Source organism: Phalangium opilio, unplaced genomic scaffold, assembly GCF_054372755.1.
Source record: "Phalangium opilio isolate 3A_F unplaced genomic scaffold, DU_Popi_V2 ptg000045l_1, whole genome shotgun sequence".
Taxonomy (NCBI): Eukaryota; Metazoa; Arthropoda; class Arachnida; order Opiliones; family Phalangiidae; genus Phalangium; species Phalangium opilio.
The window spans coordinates 7231991-7254055 of NW_028324168.1; the positions used below are offsets into that span (position 1 = coordinate 7231991).

A 22065-nucleotide genomic window follows, 5' to 3' on the forward strand; every position below is an offset into this window, starting at 1 on the left:
TAGGTAAAAGGGGGGAAGATAACCCTTTAGGGCTATTCTATTCTAGTACGCTCCATCTTAACAATTTTCTAGCGGACAAGTTCGGCAACACACAAATTGAATACAGTTGAAATACAATTTTACAAAAAAACATTTTTCGAAACAAACAAAATCAAAATTAATTCCCACAAATACCGTAGAGTATATATTTAATTCTTTCCCCCCAAGTGAAATATCTAAGAAATATAATAAAATCAGTCATATTTAATTTAAAAATTACCATTATATTCCGAATTAATTAAGCGTGATAAAAATTGGGTATTGAATCCAATTACCCTACTTACTCAGTTAACTATTTTTTTTTTGCTCACAACTACAAAAAGCGTCTAACTATAACTGCGAAATATATTCCATGAATTTTTTTAAATTCCACTATAGGACATGTTGTTTCCTAAGAAATTCTACTCGGTAACCTCCGAATCCTAGACTTCATGGGACTCTGGAAGCTTTGGCAACTCAAGACTGGCAAACTAGGGGGTTTTGACGCGTTTATTAATGTCTTTACGGGGCGGGAAATTTGCCTCCTCTTTTCGCGCGCGCTTTGTAGCACTAGCCTGATCTTATTAGCGGACATACTCCGTCCGGGACTTGGCAAGCTGTTCTGTCGCGCGCGTTAGACCTTTTCGCACCCCTTCCCCTCCCCCCGGACCCGACTCCGCTCCTCGACGATAATGACCCAAGGCTTACTTACTCCCTTTAGGAGTTAGAACTGGTGGTGACACGCTCTATGACGTCATTCTCCGATTTTGGTGAGTGGTGGTGGAGAATTTGGGACGGTGCGAGGAGGGGGGATGAAGATAGTGGGTTGTAGATGATGTGAGGAACGAATATTTGAATCAGTAGTGGGCCTGGTAACATAACTATAGTGAAATACATAGTAGTACAAATTTATGGAACTACAAAGACGTATTTAGATTTTTAGAAATTAGAATCCGGTGGAAGTAATATTTTACAAACATACCATCCACTCTTTCAGCTAGGTCGTCTTCCAAAACCTTTCTTGGGAGAAAAACTAAGACCTTATAAGTTTTGCTTACGTTTTTAGCATATTAATAATACAGGGGGAGTATGGAAAAAAACAACCTTGGTGCTGGTGAACACGTTTCCGTGCACTGCGGGGTTAAAAGAGTTATGTCTTAGATATAGTTTATACTAAAGGCATGAGAAGCCGACCACCTGCCTGGAAAGCCAATCGAACCCCCCTTTTCTAGAAGGTATATAGAAACCCGCGCGACCACATATGCCTTGGTTGGAATAAGGTTCTTCATTAATGCATGCAGCTAATTGGAATGTAAATCTGTAAACAATTTTTAGTAAAATAAAATTCCGGGAAATTAAGGAAATTTGTGAGATTTAGGTAGTTTGCTCAACTATAAAAACCACTCCCCTTGTTATTACTCCATGTATGCGAATAAACCTGGAAAACTCAAGGAAATGTATGCGAAAAAAAACCCTGGAAAACTCAGGGAAATTTATGCGAAAAGAACCCTGGAAAACTCAGGGAAATGTACGCGAAAAATACCCTGGAAAACTCAGGGAAATGTACGCGAAGAAAACCCTGGAAAACTCAGGGAAATCAGTTTTCCAAAGGCTGTAAGAACCCTGAGTTAGAAAAACGTTAGAATTATGAAGCGTGAGGGTTACTATTACTTACTAAGTTTTCAAGCCCGGCCCACAATGGTTCCTAATAGCTGTATGAATGAATTCCTGGGTCCCTCTATATTGCATGGCCGTTTACGACAGAAAGCCGTTGCTCTCATCTCGCCTCCAGGGCAACTAGAGCAACGGAGAACGCAGGAGATTTATCTTCTAAACAGTTTCCCCCCATACTTTTCCCCTGGCACGATCCACGCTTCGACAAATTTCCGCGAACGGGCAAATAATTTTAGAGCCTGCACGCAGCTAGGCTCTCGCTCATTTCCCCTTTCATTCTGACGGCGCTGCTGCTATCCCGTTAAAATATGAAGATCCTTTGACGCTCTCTCTCTCGGTTCTCCTCGGCTTAGAAACGCTGAAACGACGCGACGCGGCTAGCTAGCTATATAGCTATATAACGCCGCCGTTCGCACTAATTAAATTTTCAGCGTCGCACTGAATTGCCGCCGCGCGTCTTTCTCTCTGTCAGATATCGCCCAAAGGCCCATGTACTTATAGCCCGGGCTTGGCTTTTCAATTCCCCCTTTCTAAATACGTCACGCCGCTGAATTTTATGCTGTTAATTCGCACGGTGTTCCTGTTATTTCACGCGATATCCAAATTGATTCACGCGATATTCTAATTGATTCACGCGATATTCTAATTGATTCACGCGATATTCTAATTTATTCACGCGATATTCTAATTTATTCACGCGATATTCTAATTTATTCACGCGATATTCTAATTTATTCACGCGATATCCTAATTGATTCACGCGATATTCTAATTGATTCACGCGATATTCTAATTTATTCACGCGATATTCTAATTTATTCACGCGATATTCTAATTTATTCACGCGATATTCTAATTTATTCACGCGATATTCTAATTTATTCACGCGATATTCTAATTTATTCACGTGATATTCTAATTTATTCACGTGATACTCTAATTTATTCACGTGATATTCTAATTTATTCACGTGATATTCTAATTGATTCACACGCTGTTCCAATTGATTCACACGGTATTCCAATTAATTCGTCGGTAATTTATGGCGATTCAAAGACGAAATAATTCGTTGATCTGTTGATCTCGTCCACACTGTGTCTACCAATTTCTTCGTGACTCTTAAGGAGTATAAAGCAAACCTAAAACTTAGAAGAAAAAATACCTTACTTAAAAAAGTAAATTTCTTATAGAGGAAGCGCGAAGCGGCGCTTGCAAGCTAGCGCGAAATAAATCCACGTTAAAAGGAGATTGGGTCGCGGGAGGAGGATAAGGAGATTGTAAACGGACCCTAGAACTCAGGACGAGAAACGACGTTTTTCTCGACCGTCGTCAAAAACCTAACGGTTCTCCCCGCATCCTCTCCGCTGCTGCTCTTAAGCTTCCTTTTTTTTTCTTCATCTTTCCTCTTCGATGCTTTCGATTTTCTCCCGCGCTTCACTGACAGCTTTTATATATACTCGTCGCCCCTCGTGGCGTTTCCTAGCTTAAGTGCAGTTGACTCGGAAGTAGAGATCCCGTTTTGACCAAACTTTTAATCCCCCTTCCTTTAGCGTTTTAAGGCGTTCGGTTTGCGTGACCTCCTTTTAATTTTATACGCGTGAATTTCAGATCTTTTTTTTTCTTTTAATAAGTGAAATTTATGGCTGCTGTTTTGTTTATTTTGAGGATTTATTTTGCAGAAATCGCGTGTACTGTTTATTATTATTATTATTATTTATTTTTTTTCTTGCTAAATATTTTGAACTGTTTGTCGCGTGACTTCTGCTATAAGTAGCGTCAGCCGTATTGTAGTATTTGAGAAGCTGTATGACGTAAAAGTATTATTTACTCCCTTATAGATAAGCACTTCCGTTTTTAACAAAATTTATTAGGGATGCGAAGAGACACACAGGAAATGCAAACACCCATAATTATATTCGAAATTTTGGGAAATATCTGTAGAAATCCTTAATCTGAAATTTATTTAACAATTAATCCCCCCCCCAAGTTATCTTTAAAATCATCAGATATCATACACTCTAGACATCATTCATTCATTCATTCATTCTACGTGTTGCATATTCACCTGTAATCACTCTCACCTACATATATTCCAATCCCGAAAATGCACGCAACAATTTGAAATTTAATCCGTATCATCCTTCGTTCGGCTCATCCTAGAGCCATCCCCCGGTTTCCATATCCCTCTTATTATATATATACATAAGTATTCCGTTCCGTTGGAATCTTATCGCCTTCGCTCCCCCTTCACAGAACTCTGGAACCAGTATTATACCGCGCGTACCCAACACGCAGCTAGCTTCCTCATCCCCATTCCCCCTCTGGTATCCCAACTGCCATGCCACATCCCTGAACGACTGAGAAAGAAAAAGAGTATAGAAAAAGAGGGATAGATGGGGGATGAGGAAGCTCAAGAGGAGAGATGGGAAGGAAAAAAAACACCTCTTCTCGGGGATATAGGATAGTTGGGTACAGGGGTTTGGGGGTAGGAGTATGTCGGCGCCCCTTTTCTCCGTAACGGCGATCGAGTATCCGGGAAGCCTAAATGCGGAAATTCTCGCGACGATGCCCGAGGGGGAATAAGGAGGATGGAGAGAGAAGATCGAGGGGGTAACCACTTCCAAGAGAGAAATGCAAACCCACGCATTTTATTTCCAGCCATTTTCTTCTGTATTTCCAGTATTGTTTCTAATTGAAGATATATTGAAAGGATTTATTTTGTTAAATGGAGTTTTGCTCCGCGGTTTAACCCGGTTTCTCCTTTCCATCAAAACTTGCAGAGGTTAAAGGTAATAGTTAGTATAGGGCGCTGTAGGTTAGCTGTGGCATAGGGGCTAGCATTGTAAAGGGACCCACCTGTAAACAAGCCACGGTCTTAGTGTGGAAATCCCTTCATAGGCAAAAGCTTAGATTTTTCTTATTTCATATAGGCTTCCTGATTTCCATTTTTAATATTTGTCTGACTAAGACTTTATCTATTTCACGATTTGAAGAAATGATGTAAAAATGCTCCAAAGTTTTCCTGATTATCCTACTTATCTAGTGAAATATATTTCTGTGGCTTGCCCCTTATAGGGGGAGAGAAAGCTCGAGGTTTCCATTCCTAAAACGAGCTGCGGGGATCGTGGAAGATGGGAGAAAGCGCTGCTGAGTTAACGTCGCTTCTCGTCCTCGGAATAAGGATGGGTACATATAGGGATAGTAAGAGGCTGGAAGAGGAGAGAGTGTGTGTGAGGGGATATACTAGCTTTCCTGGACGACCGTATAGGCCTATTTGAGATGAGAGGGAGCCCAGGAAGGAGGTAACGGGTTTGGGAAGCTAGAAGAGGGGATGCGTAGAGACGTCGATGGGGATGCTGTATAGGACGGAAGAAGGGGTTAACTTATCCTCTGCACGATATAGCTGCATGCCCTAAGAGGATAAGTCCGCTGACGACGACGCCACCACCACCGACGGCGGGGTTTTATTTTTCTGACTCTATGGGTGTGTGTGTGTATCGGAGATTTTTTTCTTTTTTAAAAGGATACCTTTTTTGTTATCCTTAGATGTGGAAATATACTAGGAACGCCTAAAGCGCAGTTAGTTAGCATCGTTTGATTATGATATTGGGATTTAATTGTCAAAGCACTAGCTGCTTTTAGGTCGTGATCCTTTGGTATCTAAGTTAGTTATATTTCCGGAAAAATGGTTACGTCTTATAGTTGGTAACGCGTTATAGTTACCCTTTTTCAATGTTGATTACTTTATAATAATATGGCCTATTATAATCACCTAAAATCATCGTAATTTAAGGTTTTAAATCGTGCATAATTAACTGCAGGGTGCAACGCACAATATTTACAATTAAAACCTGATTTTTTTTTGTTAATTATTGTCGAAGACCTTTTGTTAATTAAATATAGATAGTTAAATAGCTTTGAATAAATCGAATCTCATAAAGGAGAGTTATCTACACCCTCTGATATGCTCGAGGTAATCTGAAAAATTCTCCGATTAAATTCGCCAAAAATCCAAATCAAAAAATACACGCGATTATATAAGAAATTGGATAAGCTATAACCTTTTTTAAAGGTTTTAACCTTTATAACCGTTTATACAATTTAAAACTTAACAATAGAAAGCGATTTGCCATTTCTAAGAATCGGGGTTGGACCCTTTTTTATAAAAATCTTGGTTCCACACTGCGCGCGTCAATGCACTCGCTGAGAAGAAATACTATATAGAATATAAAGGAATTCCTAATTTTTTTCCTTCCTTATACATTTTTTCTTCCTTCTTTCCTTGCTTCCTCGCGAACCTCCAATCCGATTAACTCTTATTTCCTTCTCGTCAATTCCTTAAGAAAGAAGGGCAAAAAAATCTTATAAGGAATTGAGGAAAAAAGAAGAAGAGGGAGTTACTCCTAAGGAAAGGAAAACGTTTTCGGATTAAAATCCTTAAGAACGAAACGTAAAAGAGAAAGTTCGCGTGACAGAAATGGACTAATAAATAGTTATCAAAATTATTCGGGTTTGTTATTATTATTATACAGCTTGTTGTTTCGTATAAGTCTGGAATAATTCTACGTGCCCCTGTAGAAATGTTTAACCCGCAGCACAGTAATGTTACTAGGGAGAAGCCAACATTTAGGCGGAAACGTTTCTATGTATTTTCTATCTGCCCCTGTAGGAATGTTAAACCCGCAGCACAGTAATGTCTTCGGGAAAAGCCAACATTTAGGCGGAAACGTTTCCATGTATTTTCTACCTGCCCCTGTAGACATGTTTAACCCGCAGCACAGTAATGTCACCAGGGTAAAGCCAACATTTAGGCGAAGACGTTTCCAGGTTTACAGGTTTAATTGTTCGCCGTACAATGGTACGCCCTTTTGAAACAGGGCGGCTCCCTACAATTGGGGGAGCGCAGCAGAAGTTAAGAAGTTCAACAATGTGCGCAAATGTTTGTGGTGGCAGCGGGGAACGGAAGCCTTGAGACCTATCGGTCCAGATAATGCGGTATGGACGAGTCAGGGTGGGCGCGTCGCCAGGCTTCATTTTTGGTCCACCAGGTCGTGAGGATGGCCCGAACGGCGTCGTGGTCCCACACGGAGCCCTTCAGACCTAGGACGACTTCCAACGGGCTACCACGATTGACACGTCGCCAATCGGAAGTCGCGGAGGAGGCGCATGTCTCTGGACAAGCCATTAAGACGTGAAAGACATCTTCGTCCTGGAGACCACAGAGGCGACAGGTGCGCTGGTAATCGCCGAAGTCGGCGCGGCGGACACCCGTAAGCAGGGACCCCGTCCGTGCCTGGAAAAGGAGGCCTCCTCCGTGTATTTTCTACCTGCCCCTGTAGGAATGTTTAACCCGCAGCACAGCAATGTCACCAGGGAAAAGCCAACATTTAGGCGAAGACGTTTCCAGGTTTACAGGTTTATTATGAAGCCGTACAAAGTACACCCCTTTAGAACGGGGCGGCTCTCCTGTTGGGAGAGCTCAGCAATGAAGAAAACAAAAATATATACATATATACAAAGGATATGATACAGAACTAAAAACATAAAACAAAAATTAAAATCAAACTTCAAAATGAAAAGCCAAAAATAAAATTTAAAATTAAAAGTTAAAATTAGACTTTAAAAGTTAAAGTTAAAATTAAACCTCAAAATTAAAATTAAAAGCCAAAATCAAACTTGAAAATCAAAAGTTAAAATTAAAATTAAAGGGAGTGGCACACATAGTGAGACCAAAATGTTCGTATAGATCCAAATTAAGTGGAGGACCTGCCCCTGTAGGAATGTTTAACCCGCAGCACAGTAATGTCACCAGGGAAAAGCCAACATTTAGGCGGAAACGTTTTCACATATTTTCTACGTGCCCGGTAGAAATGTTTTTCCTGCCTGATTTCTTTTCCGAAATTAAATATTTAAAGTATTTTACGGATTTAAAAAAACAAAAATCTGTATTTAAATACCAGTTTGGGTCCAATGTTACGCTGTTGAAGACAGCGTTTGATAGCTTTTAGTTAGTCACCTTTTTTGTAAAGGCGCGTAATCCCTGGTTGGCTGGCTGGGTCGCCGTCGCCTCGCTTAATTGTGTCGCCAGCCACTCTAGCTCAAAATCGAGCGCGAACACCCCTGAACGTAGTATACGCCCGCGCCAGTTCACCCTGCAGCTGAAAATACTAAAACGCCGGGGAATATACTTGTAATCCGCGGATAGCAGAGAGAGAGGGGAGAGAGAGAGAGAGAGAGAGAGAGAGAGAGAGAGAGAGAGAGAGAGAGAGAGAGAGAGAGAGAGAGAGAGAGAGAGAGAGAGAGAGAGAGAGAGAGAGAGAGAGAGAGAGAGAGAGAGAGAGAGAGAGAGAGAGAGAGAGAGAGAGAGAGGGAAGAGGAGAAAAGGATAGCGTGAACTGAGGAATGAAAAAAAAATTCCGAAAAGGCTAGGAGGTGTAGGAAATAGGTAGGAAGGAAAAAAACTTTAGGGGGAAGATTCGAAGTTGCTCGCTTTCGAGTAAAAAGGACGTAACGTAAATTACTTACCCTTGTGTAGTGCTATGTTGTTTCTGTACAATCATTGGCTTGAAATTTAAAAGTGTATAGTGTTGGAATGGCATAGTTCTGGAGTGCTCATTAGTTATAAAGAAAAGAAAAAATGGTCCCACTGGATAACTCCCTGTTTTTTTTGTTTTTTTTTCTCAAGTATTCCATGTTCTCTCTCTATCTCTCTCTCTCTCTCTCTTTGTTCGTAGTCTATACGATCAGGGATTCTTTTAGAAACTGTTTTCTAAGAGACGATTTCTTCAGCCCAACAGAGTAAAATTGAAATGAACTATTTTGATTAATTTTAAAATGACTTTAAATTAGTTACGTCCTTTTGGCTTTAAAGTATGGGTGGATATTTTAGGCTGTTAAGCCTCGGGAACGGCTTACTGAAAAGGTCTACTGCACGCTTCCTTCTTCCCCTGCATGGAGTACATCCTCTGGGCTTTACAGCCAGGCGCGACACTTTAGCACCATGGAAGGTCTATTTAACTTTGGCCGTTGCTAAGGCAACACCAACAAGTTTTTTCTTCTTTTTTTTTTTTTCACCACCACCGTTTCTTTATATTTTTGGGACCTAAAAACTCTAGACGTGTGGATTAAAGGGGTAAAGCCAAATTCCCTAGCTTGCGAGAATATATATACAGGGTGTTTCTGATAAGTTTCCATAAATGAATGGGTTGATGTTCTTTATGAAATCGATTCTATCACATTTTGCAATAAGAGACACTGTTTTTAGCTGTATTTATTCCTGGTTGGTATAATATACCTCGTTATTTAGTCTACTATAGGCCTTTGAGACCAAACACTGGTCTACTTTGAGACCAAGTACCTTATGTCGCTTTGCACGCGTCCACTTTACAATAGTTGACAAGCCTGTGTCAAACATTCGTGAAATTACCGAATATATTCACGGTGTATATCTCATTGAGTCTAGACTATAGCTCTCTCGAGTAGTTTGCCTATCTGTCGAGGAAGTTAGTGTAGAAGCCTTTGAAAGGGAGAGAGGGAAAGGGGAGAGAGAATCTAAAGACATTTTAATACACATCGCTTAAAATAACAAGACGGCCCAAGGGCTCGTAATAGTAGCCATATCGTACGAGTGAATAGCCCCTCTATACCCTACCCTAATGAGTGGATAACCACTCTATACCCTACCCTAATGAGTGGATAACCACTCTATACCCTACCCTAATGAGTGGATAACCCCTCTATACCTTACCCTAATGAGTGAATAGCGCTATCTTTTTCAATGCTTAAATGATCTACCGTGCATAAAATCAGAGTGAATAGCCCCTCGATTCCCTACTCTAAACAGTGATTAAATTATAACCGTATAAATTTACTTATGCTGTAATTCTAATATTCCGGCGAATCGAAGAACAGATAGTTTTTAGTGATAATCCCCTCGATGAGTTTACAACATAGACTTATGCCGATGCACACTTATCGCATCTTATAAATTTCTAACAAGGACTTATGCCCAGAAACTTTTGAAAGAGAAAGTTTAGTTATTGTGATTACGCATTTTAGTGATTATCCCCTCGAATTACCTTTAGCAATGCTAAAATGATCAAACGCATAACGCTCATTTAACACTATTTTAGCTCTATCTAAACCCACATTTGAATTAACCGCCAAAACGTTCCAGTCAAACATAACATAGATGACGATAGCTACCGAACGAGAACGAAAAACGGGGAAAATCGTTATCTATTTAATTAGCACATACATAAAAAACATAAATATAAAAACCCCAAACATACAAATTCATAAGTATCCGACCCCACAGATAAAAATTCAAAAGTTTCCGACCCCACAGATTAAGAGGTACCCCACCCCACATCACCCCGACATTTTAGAGATAAGAATAAATAATAAAAAACTCGGAGTTTCTATCAAGTCTCTATGGTTCAGTTGGTAGAATGTTAGCCTGTTGCGCCAGCGACCCGGGTTCGATTCGGGGGTCTGACCTGAAAAAATTTTAATTAAAATTAAATCTCTAACCGAGCCCAGTAACCCCTATGGGTGGGTTGTGGTAATATAAAGTTCCTTTTAAGCTAAAATCTGATGATAACGAAGCGACAACCCCGGCCACTACTACTACTACTACTACGACGGCTCGGGTCAAACTAAGAGCCTATCGTATACTACGATATGGCTAAAAAGAAGAAAAGCTCTAAGCGAAAAGAGCTCTCGGGAACCATAGCTCTCACGTGGTAAAAGAGAAAAAGCGGGAAATTAAACGGAGAACTGTGCCTAGAGATAGAATGGTGAATAAGAACGAGATATATTTTTCCCCTCTCTCTCTCTCTCTCTCTCTCTCTCTCTCTCTCTCTCTCTCTCTCTCTCTCTCTCTCATCGCGCGCTAGAATTGGAAAAAGAGATGAAAAATAAAAGCAAGAAAAACACAGTGCTCCTTCACTTCACGCGCTAAGGGCAAATCTTGGGCGGGAGCCAAGCTGATAAAATAGTTTTTTTTTTTTTTGTCTGCCGGTTTTTTTATTTTTTCCTTATTTCTCTCTCTCTCGCTTGCTTTCTCAGACTCGTTTCTCCTATCATTTCTTTTCTTACTCTGGCGGCTTTGGCGTACGATTTTTATTTTTGTCTTATAGTTTTCCTTCCTTTTTTATAACGAGGAAAAAAGAGAAGGCGGATTGGAACTAAGGACGGAATTAACTACTGTCGCTCTTCCCCCCCTTTTCCCCATCTTATATATATATTTCGGGATATAAGTCCGTTTTTGAAGAATGACAAAAAAATTAAACTACTTTTCCCCCTTAACGTTTTTCCGGGTATTTTTTATATTTATTTATTTATTTTCAGTGGGGGATATGCAAACTTGGGAGTGTTTTGTTTTTAACAAGTTATAGCTGATCATATCGTGTTTCTGCGTCGATTTGTTAATATATTAAAAGCCTCATCAGTTGTGTTAAATTCAGTCTCAGCCTTGTTAATTTAATATTAATTATTAAACAAGAGAGAGAGGTAACAAAATCAAACTAACTATAGATTTTCAATTTCTAAACTAACATCTATTCACTCTTAAATTCCACGTGCTCACCCGTCGCTTTCAATTGGCGGGAAATCACCCTCTATATACTGAAGTCATAACTTCCTGACAAACAACTCGACTTTCTCTTCCCCAATTTATCAGCTAGCAAATACATTTTTAATTATAAAAATTGAGAGTTTATAAGAGTTACGAGTGGCGTCAGGAGATATAACGATTGTGTGTAGTAAGTAGACAAGGAGGCCTATAGCGACGTCCTGCACAGTCTGCACTCGTGCACATACGCATCAACACCCCCTTGCCCCCTTAACTCGTCTTTTCCAGGAGTTTGACCACCATACACCAGTCTTCCTCGCTGACTCCTCACCTCTCTCCGTTGCATTTGCTCCAGGGGTGCCTCTTTAATCTGGGCAAACACAAGGGTTGGCTGCTCTCTAAGCACGCTTCGAGGACATAGATACTTGAAAGATGTAAACTTCCTAGTAACATTTTTAAACTAAAGTGACGCCGGTATTAAATCTTGATCTGTAGATTTATATTTATTTCTTATATCTATAACCGTGGATCAAAAGCACGTGGGGGTAAAGTTTGGCGGGAATATTTCCCGCGCGCGAGAAATTTTCCCTCCAGCGTTTTACGCGCCTCTTTCTATCCCTTCTCTTTAGCTGTCAGAAGCGCGCGCGCTATTTTGGGTACCTTCGTGGTATACGCTCTATAGATCGCGCGCCAAACGGCGCGTGAAAACTTAAGCACGTGCGTGCGGGGCGACGCTCCGTATAAAACCCGAAAACTTCGATATTTGGCAAGTGGGATATATGCTTATAACGTCCGCGCCGGGGACGTCAAAAAGAAAAGTTGAAGAGCTTTTCCCCGTCCCATTTTCCTCTCTTCTCTCTCTCTCTTTCCAGAATACTCCATATTCCGATTAAAGGGGATTTTTCATAAAGTTTATATTGGGGTATTTTATCGCACGTGGGGATATAAATTTTGGAATTATTTTTATGTGGCGAATATAGCCGCGGTCGTAAAATGAAAATGATGCTTTGGCAGTGTCATAACCGTAATCGAATAAGAGTTTATGGACTTTTAGTATAAGGTGACATATCATCATCGTACATACACTGGCTTAAATTATGATTAATCTTGGATTAATTTTTTTTTTTTTTTTTTTGGAATTTACGGACTTATGAATTGAGTCTGTTGCATTCCAGGAAGAGTGCGAGTTTTTTAACTATATATGAAACCTTTACTTCGGTGCTCAGCGGAAAGCTACCTTACAGGCTAAAAAATGCCCAGGTTTACAGGTTTACAGGTTTATTATATCTTCAACGTGCCCCTGTAAAAATGTTTTACCCGCCGCGCATCGGTGTCCACGGAAATGTGTATCAATAGGGGCAAAATTCCCATTCTATAAAATATGCAGTTTTAATTAATTAACTTTTCTGATTTCACGTATTAAAATGGTTGCAATTTAAGTAATCCTAGCGGTAATTATCCAAGAACCGAATCAAGTCTCGTTTTCTGTTGTTTAAACAAATATTTACCCAAAACAAGCGAGCGCTAACCCTCTTTATTTTCTCTTGTCTCAAACAACTTGCTCGAACACTTCGCTAAATGACTTTTGAAGCGAAGAATAAAGTTTTCTCTCTTTTCCTCCGACTTTTACGCCTTTAAATGACACTTTTAACGCGACTAGTTTATGTTTTAAAGGCCACGGAATGGATGGGAAAGATGCTAAGTAGATTCCTCCTCCTTAACTTCGAGGCGAGAGAGAGGGGACTCGGACAAGGAGTATTTAAATTGCTGGAGATGAAGCATCTTAATATCTTTTAATTTAGAAATACTTAGTAGTTGAAATAAATTTTAAAGCGATCAAGGTTAAGGATAGTATGGGAATCGGACTCCTGTCGGTTAAAATAAATATGATAACTTATTTTTTTATATATTTAAAGGGTATTTTTCGTCTCCGAGTTTAATACTCCTTGCCCCATACGCCGCCCAAAATTCGACCGCATCCTTTCCCTTAACATATAAACCCTGGTCCTGTTTGGGTCCCTGGCTCGCTTGCTCGCTCGCTGTAGACTCGTTTTGTAAAGAGATAATTAATATTTCAGTTCCCGCAATGATAAATTGTTTTATTATATTGTCAAAAAAGGTTGACGGTACAGTTGATTTATGGAGTATCCCACCTTTTAAACCGCGGCGGCTAACGTTCCCCGTTCTCCCATTTTCTCTCCGAGGCTCGCTCTCGACCGAGCTCTTGCGGCCCTACAAGGCTACAAGTCGGCGGCCATCTCCCTTCCCCCTCCCCTCCTCCTCTCCCTCTTCTCCTCTCTAATATCGGCGAGAGAGCTCGAGTTTCTCTCTCTTACTCGAGTCTTACCTCTCGCTCCGTTCCCATAACAAAGTGTAGACAAAAAATATTGCATAGGGGAATTTTATTCCAAAAGTTGAATTTCTTGAATCTTGATATTGTCGGGGATTCTACTTTATTTTTGTTTGACCTGTGTAAATGTTTTTTACCTGTAGAAGGTTGGTTGTTATTGGTCATGAAAATAACCTGGTGAAGTCGTTGAATTTAAAAATGACTTCTAAAAAGGTCAGGGAAAAGTCAGGGTATTTTTAAATGACGCCTAAAAGGTCAGGGAAAAGTCAGGATATTTTTTAATGATGCCTAAAAGGTCAGGGAAAAGTCAGGGAATTTTTAAATTTCCCTAAAAACTCAGGGAATTAAGAATAAAAATAAATTCTCGAGACATAATTGAAAGATCTGGCGGTTTCCGATAAATTTCGAAAATTCTCTATTTCGTTACACTGATTTTGTTGAAACCCTTACTTAATACTATTTGTCTATATATATTCTAAGGCTCTCTTCTCTTCCCGTTTTCTCTTTTCCTATCGAAACGGAAATGTTGCGTACTCAACGGGCGTTGAAGCTTCTAAGGCCGCCAAGTACACACACGCCCAAACTCTCTCCTCTCTCTCTCTCGCTCTTCTCTCTACCTCGACCCTTTCCCTTTAGTCCTCCACCTTTCTCTCGGATCCTTCGCTTTACCCAATTTTCGACGGTCTTATTCGATATTTTAGCTCTCCGCCAAGGCCTGCCACCATTGGGCAATGAAAAAATTCAAAAAGATTTAGATCGGTTTGCGAAACTTTTCTAACAGGAAAGCCCGCTTTTAGGGTTTAATTCCCCCTTATATTTTCAATTGCCCCTGTAAAAATGTTGTCACTGCCGAACATTAGTGTATGAGAGTGAAAACGCCATACAGGCGTTGGTTGAATTTCATTAGCTACTTCAGTTCTTAATATAAATCTATAACGTTACAAATTTGAAAAGAAATATATATTCAATTTCAAACTATATTTGCTCCTCGATCATTTCCGTTGTAATTCTTAATCTAACGCATTCTTCCTTAATAACTGTAGGTCAAATTCCAGCTGCTTTTCGAATTAACCTATTGCGTGTTCTCCTCGCATTATCGCACTCTGTAATAAGGACAGAAAATGGGAGGAAACTAAAGCTAAGACTCTACCTGCCCTCTCTCTCTCTCTCTCTCTGGTGGTGTTTATTTTATTTTCTCCGTTCATAAATGTTGCTTACACGCGCTATGCTTAATATTTCCGAAATAGATTAACACAAAATAAAATAGAAATGGGATACCCTAATAAAGAAAACCGTTTTTTTATGCGTAATTCAGGCGTTTAATATAACAACGGATTAGTGTTAAATTAGAAGGAAATACCGAGAAATTTGGTACATATAGAGCAAAGAAAATTCAGGAAAATAAACCGCTTAAATCTCCTAATTTAAGTCAAGAATTAGGCTTTGAATTCATTTTGGTTTAATTACTTCACGCAGCTCTAACTTTCCTTTCCTTCAACTTCAAGTTTAATTTAGTTCAGTTCAGCTCGAGCCGCGGCGATCTAATATAACTCCGTGCTACTCCCCTCCCCCCCATCTCGCCCACCGCCTTCTCTCCCTTTGCTGGTTTATGAAGAATGAATAATTAAAGGTTCGCTTGTCTCTCGGCCGTCGCCGCCAGCGAGATATGCGCTCCAAATTCCCTATGGAGTATTTTCCAAGGGGCGAGCTAGCAGAGCCCACTGTTCTCTGTTTCCTCCTCGTCGGCAATAGGAACTTTGCGCGGGAAAGTGTAGGGACGTGGGGGGGGGGTGCGAAACGCTAACGAGTTTTACATTTCTATCGTCTCTCGCTTGTTCGCTCGATTTCCGATAGGGGGCACTTTGTCCGATTTTATATGTAGGCTCTCTAGAATTTCTCCGTCCGTTTGATTTTATCTGGTCCAAACCTTTTCTCGAGCGTTATATACCTTTTGATATAGTAAGTGGTACCTTTATAAATCCACTGATGATGCCTTCTCCGCTATTCATTCGCCGATGAACTAAAGGCTTTAGGGTTAGCTTTACAATATATATACAGGGTGTTTCTGAGAAGTCTGCGTGCATAAATTAAGGGGGATGGATGTTCTTTGGGAAAACGATTTTGCGTCATATTGCAACAAGGGACACTGTTTTCGAGTTAAGATTGTAAAGAGTGTTTTAGAGATGATCCCTTAATTAAATTAGAAATTAATCATTGTCTTGAAATCAGTTTCTTAAAAGGGGTCATTCCTAAAATACTGCATCCAATCTTAACTGGAAAACAGCGTCCCTTAGGACAAACAAAATGGAGATAGAAGTTAATACATTTTCGACTCAAAATCGATTTCCCAAATAACATCAACCCCTTAATTTATGCATGCAGACTTATCAGAAATTAACACCCTGTATATATATAGTTCTCTTCGATTGTGATTGGAGGTTCGGCTTTTAAATTATTGATGTTGATTTTCCCGGAACGAACCTAACCTATAGATGGAAGCGCGTTGCGATTTTTCTTTATAGTTTTAATATTGTAATAGGTGAAGTTGTTAAGTCAGCGAGTTTCAATTTTGGGTCCTTGTGTGTCTGTGTATTGGTGCATTTTAGATTGAGGGTTCCTTCGTTCTTCCGGAGGGGTTTTGAATATTTAATTTTTAAGAGTGGGTTTAGAAGGGTTGAGATTGGGAGTTTCGTACGCCTAAAGGGTTAAAAACATTATAAATATTATGGTATTTTATACGTCATTTCGATTTTGTCATTTCACTAGTGTTTTATATAAATATTTGGTAAATTAAGAACCAAATTTGAACTATTAGAAAACGTCAACGTAATTAAATGCCAATAAGGGCAAAGAGATAACGATTAAGGCCCAGCCCTTGGGACTTCTTGTTTATTGTTAGTTTTGAATTCAAATAAGATTTAGTCAAACGATGCCCACTTGTATATGAATCTGCTGTGTAGTGGTTATCTTAACCGCTTCACACGCGGAATGCCCCAGGTTCGAGACCACCTGGGTGCGGAAAGGTTTTTCTAAGCTCGTTAGTTTAAATTCACAACTGAATTAGCTCAAAGGGAATTCAACATCGTGTATCATGGCTCAGTTGGTAGAGCCATTGAATGCCAGTGCTCAAAAGATCAATTTTCGAAGATGGTCAGTATCCCACAGTGGATCAGTGCCCGGTGAAGTCGTTTGTAACGAAGTTCGTGCCCAGATACCGAAGTTATTTTTATTAGTTAGTTTTCAATTCAAATAAGATTTGGTCAAACGATGCCCACTTGTCTATGTACTTGCTGTGTAGTGGTTATCTCATCCGCTTCACACAGTAATCATTTTAAAACATGTAAAGGTAGCGCATCGAGGGGCTATTCACTCAAATTTTCTGTACGCCGGGTAAGTACTGTACGATGTGGCTACTATTACGAGCCCAGCCCTTGGGTCGTCTTGTTTAGTATGGTTGGATGGGGGGGGGGGCAAATAGGACTATAACATACTCAAAGGACATCCCCGTATCTTTAGTAGTACCAGAGTTATGAGGCTCCAAATTTGGGTGTTATGCTATTCCTATGGAGGGGGATTTGGTTATGGACATTTTGTTTAATTACTCGGCCCCATTTTACTCGATCCCCAATTTTTTAGTATGGTTGGATGAGGGGCAAATAGGACTAAGTTTTTCCCACAACATATTTTGGTCATACTGTGTATCCTGTTTTGATTTTTTGGGTTTTTTTTTTTTGGCTTTTTTCGTTGTTATTATTATTATTCTCCAACTCCCCCCGCAAGGCTTTGGTATCCGAATGCTGATCATAAGCACAAAGCACGTCAAATAATATAATAGTCTAGGCAGGCACGAGTGTACGTGTGGGTTCATCAATGGGTGGTGGCCGGTTTGACGGAACGGAGAGTGGGTAGTCGCTTGCAGGGGTGGTCAGCGGGGAGAAATGGCTCATAGCGGGGGTGCTACTGACCTTTCGTCGTCACGCGCTGCGCTCGCGTGACACTAGGGCGACTCTGGGTCTCTTAGAAGGAGGAAAATGTTTGCGATGCGATGCCCACTCCGCTCCCTCTATACTATCGTCCTTGTCTTCGACCGGGCTCCTGTAAGTATCGTACAGAATAGGGACTTATTTCCCGCCTGTTTCTGGTTTTTAGACCGCGCGCGTGCGACGGAGCTGTAGTGCAGCTGATTGTTTACAAAATCTGGGCGATTCTTTTAATCTTTTTTTTCTATGGGGAGTCCATTCACTATACTCTGCTTTTTCAGTATTGGGGTGTATTTATTATTTTCCAGGAAAGTGCACATGGTGTTTTGATTTTCATAGACATTTATAACGCGAAGCTGCATGGAACTCGGGTTGTTTTTTCCTACATCTTTGACTTATAACAGTTCCGTTTTAGCTTCTTGTTAAGCATGGGCGAATACTCGAGTAACACGAATAACTCGATCGAATATCGAGACGAATAACCGTCTCGATATTCGATAAGCCCCATTTCGGGTATTCGAACAAATATCGAATAGTGAATTTTACTATTCGGGCCTACTATTCGTTAAATATTCGACTAACTATTCGTTAAATATTCGATTAACTATTCGTTAAATATTCGATTAACTATTCGTTAAATATTCGACTAACTATTCGTTAAATATTCGATTAACTATTCGTTAAATATTCGATTAACTATTCGAGAAAACAAAAATATTAACCCTAAAAACGTTTTAAAAAAGTAATGGCAGTTACAATTTTTAATGTATAAGTTTCTATGGGAAAATAGGCCTGAAGTGCTACTACTCTATAGCGCATCTAAATTCTAAATATAATTTAAATTGATTTTAATTAATCCTTCTATTTCTGACTATTCGATAACTATTCGATAAGGGCAATTTTAAGTTAAGCCTAACTATTCGATATTCGGTTCCCAAACAACTATTCGTCTCGGTATTCGATAAGAAAATTTTTCACTATTCGATATTCGTCTCGACAGTCAAAAATTGGTATTCGCCCATGCTTACTTCTTGTAAACTCGTTTTTATGGACACACTTTCAGAAAATGTTTTCGCTTTAAGTCTTTCCAAGAATTATGTCTATAGTTATTAAATCTTTTTAAGTATTGAAGACAAAACCTTTTTCTTCTTTAATAACAGGAACACACTGCAGGCTTTTGTGTATACGAAATTGGTATAGCTCTAAAACTTTCTAATTAGAAAAGACTGCACCTTACTATAAAACTTTAAGCGCGACCTGAATTTTAAGATGGAGAGAGAAATTGTACGATAAACGCTTAACTAAAATAAAAGTTGAGTGCTCTTTTGTTTTTTAACGGAGCACAATGCGAACAAAACTAAAGAAAAATATCTCGCGCCTTCTTTCAAAGTCTCGTGGAAAAAATTAAGACTATTTTATTCATCCACGTGGAAACTATTTCCCCGCCTTTCAGACTGTTTTTCGTTAACCCTTGTCAAATGCTGGCGTGAAATACCTCGAAACTATGATAAAAATAGTCTATATGGAAACGTCTTGCCGGTTGTGGGTGTGGTAAAGAAAGTATTGAAGGAAAGAATGAAAGAATCCCCAGAAAAAAAAAAGAAAAATTGGGAGAGAGCAGCGCTCTTTACAAATTGGCTATAAGACTTGTCAGTGTGTTTATAGCTACGCCTACGTTTTGTTTGAGATTAATTTTACTGACAAGTGACCTTGGTATCGTATATCGCACCTTTGAGCTTTTGCCCGTTTTCCGTTTCGATGTCGGTGTGACATTGTTTATTCTAGAGAGGCCGCGATCGAGACCTCGTTCGAGAAATATTTCTAGAGAGAGGTCTTACTTTCTTTCTTGGAATTCTCCGTATCGTGAAAATCAATGTGTTCGCGTGTAAAATGTGAATTAACTCAAGGCTAAGAAAGACCCTTTTTTGTGACGGGGAGTATCCCATTTTACCTCCTTAGTATTTAATCATTATAATCAAGCGAACACGTCAGAGAAATTCAGTAATATTATTATTATTCTATTTGTAGGCCCCGCCCCCATTTTTTTCTTTGGGAGTACCACGTGTTTACGTTTAACTTTCAATTAAAACGTTTACTGCTAATAAATGGTTTGATACCGTCAATGCGAACATAAACCTTTCTGATTCGGTTTGGCGAATAGTCACGTATCATATTGAGTAGCGCGCGCTCGTTTCCTTCCTTCTATGAAAATCCCGCAGGGTTTCCAGCTAGCTACGTTTTCTCCGAAGTAAAATCTCACTTTATATAAGGCGAAAATAATGAAAAAAGAAAAAAAAATTCTAAACTTCTTGAATATATTGAAAACTTTTCGGAAGAAAAATAAGAAATAAAACTTGGGAGAGAGAAAAAAATATATTTCAGTTTACTGTCAAACTGGTCTGGGTTCCCTTTTCTTATAACGTAGGTATACTGAAGATTATATCCACCTTGGTTATAGGCCTATTGAAATATAAAAGCTCGGTTTAGATTTAAATCGTTGTCCAGTGCGTAAGTCTTTTTATAGATTCAAAAGGTTAGTACTTAAAGTAATCTCTTATTTTTGTTTTGTATCTGGATAATGATTCACTCTACCGTTACAGTCTGTTCTATAGTTTTTCCAAGTATACAAAGTTTACAGGCATGGAGGATTCCTACCATTAACACAAGGAGACCAGGCGACTTAGAGCGTAAAATCGCCCTTCTTTTTTACACTCTACGTTGCCTGGTCTCCTTGTGCAAATGGTATGAATCCTCCTATGTATATCGAGTTGTATGGCCATTTGTAACCGCCAATATGACCCCCCTGCGATTTTATATTTCGATTAAACTACTTCTGGTGTGTATTAGCGTCACGTGACGCCGCGTTGAGGCAGACAACTTAGGAGGTCACAGTCATCGGACGCCTCGATATATCCTTGGTTACTAATCCCCCTCTTCCCCGTCCGTTTCTCCCTTATGGCTTCTTCTCCGGTAGTCAGTCAGTCAGTCCAGTGTCCACCACGGTCGTTCCGCCTTTCCGCATCAGTAATCCCGTCTCCTCTCTCTTCGGGAGTTCACGAGTTCCGCCCGTATATTCATTCCACTGACGAGAGAGAAAAGCGGAGAAGTCTACCCGGCTATTATTATCGGCAGCCGCAGAGACTAACTCAGTTTTGGAAACCCCAATATTCTCTCTCTCGCTCTCTCTCCCTCTCTCTCTCTCACTCACTCTCTCCCCATCCCCCCCTCGCCCCCAATATCCATAGATCGTCTACGAACTAGCTTGCTCTAGCTCGTAACTGTTCTGGAGGGCTGAAGTTTAGGCTTTATAATATAAAATCAAATATATATATATATATATATATATATATATTTATATTTATAGGTCGACCGACGTTTGGTTGTCTTTCGTTATACAGGGTGTATGTTAATGTATAAGCCAAGCCATAGGTTGTAGAGGAATATTTCATAGAACGTGGGATCCCCCCCCCTTCAGTTCTGCGCGTCCAATTTGTTTTCTATGCCCCATTGACCCCACTATATTAATGTTTTTACCGCGTTATGTTCTCGATATTTCTTGCCATTACTTGAATCTATAGTCGGTATTCGCTGCATTATTGGGATGATGCTTCGAACTCAACAGGGTTTATCGAGGAAATTTGTTGACTATATTCAAGGAAATTTCGGGTATAAAATGGCAAATGGATGTTTTATATAAAATCCGTCAAGGTAATTTTGTACTGTTTTGTACTGCTGGCAATAACTAACGAAGGTGTAGGACGTATTGTTAACCGATCATAGATAATCAATCTCTTTGATATGTGCACCGAACGCTCCCTTGAAACGTCGACAAAAAGAGTAAACCCAAGCCTGAACAATTTATCATTCTCTGAGATTTGTAAACACCCTGTACAAAAACATATATTCCCATAGATCCCTGACCATAGTTTTAGAATCTGTCGCGAATATAATATAGAATGTCGCTTGGTAATCTGTCGTTCAGTGTCAACTGTCACTTGAGTATATCTAGAATGAAAGCTTGATGGTATGTCTGCCTTTTATAATAGTGACAAGTTATATTGAATTCCTTTATGGGGGAGCCAAGAGACGGAAGTTTTAGCCGTCCGGATTAACACTCGGTCGTTATTAGCCTCGCGTATTAGCGGAGGTGCACAGTGGAACAGTGGAGAGGGGAAGTTTCATCAGTTTTCCATTTCCTCTCAAACGCTCGCTCGCTCTCTCCACGTTTAAGGATTAAAATCACCGACGTCGCCGCCCGCCAACGTGTAGGAGTTCCCCCACGTGATATATTTTCTTCCCTTGACTCCCTTCCGCTCTGGGACGTTGACTATATAAATATGCCTCGACGCATTTTGTTACTATTCACGATACGTTACGTTCTTCGTTATAATTTAATGAAGAAAATGTTTAAAAGAGCAGTTTTAGTATTTTTGTTTTGTCGCGGCTGGTTTCATCGGGTTGATTGAACC

At 39.8% G+C, this 22065-nt stretch overlaps 1 protein-coding gene across 1 annotated transcript in view; it reads left to right on the plus strand.

Moving 5' to 3' along the window:
- LOC149677207 (uncharacterized) overlaps positions 1–22065 on the plus strand; it is a 95466-nt gene that overhangs the window by 18367 nt on the left and 55034 nt on the right. The window lies entirely within an intron of this gene.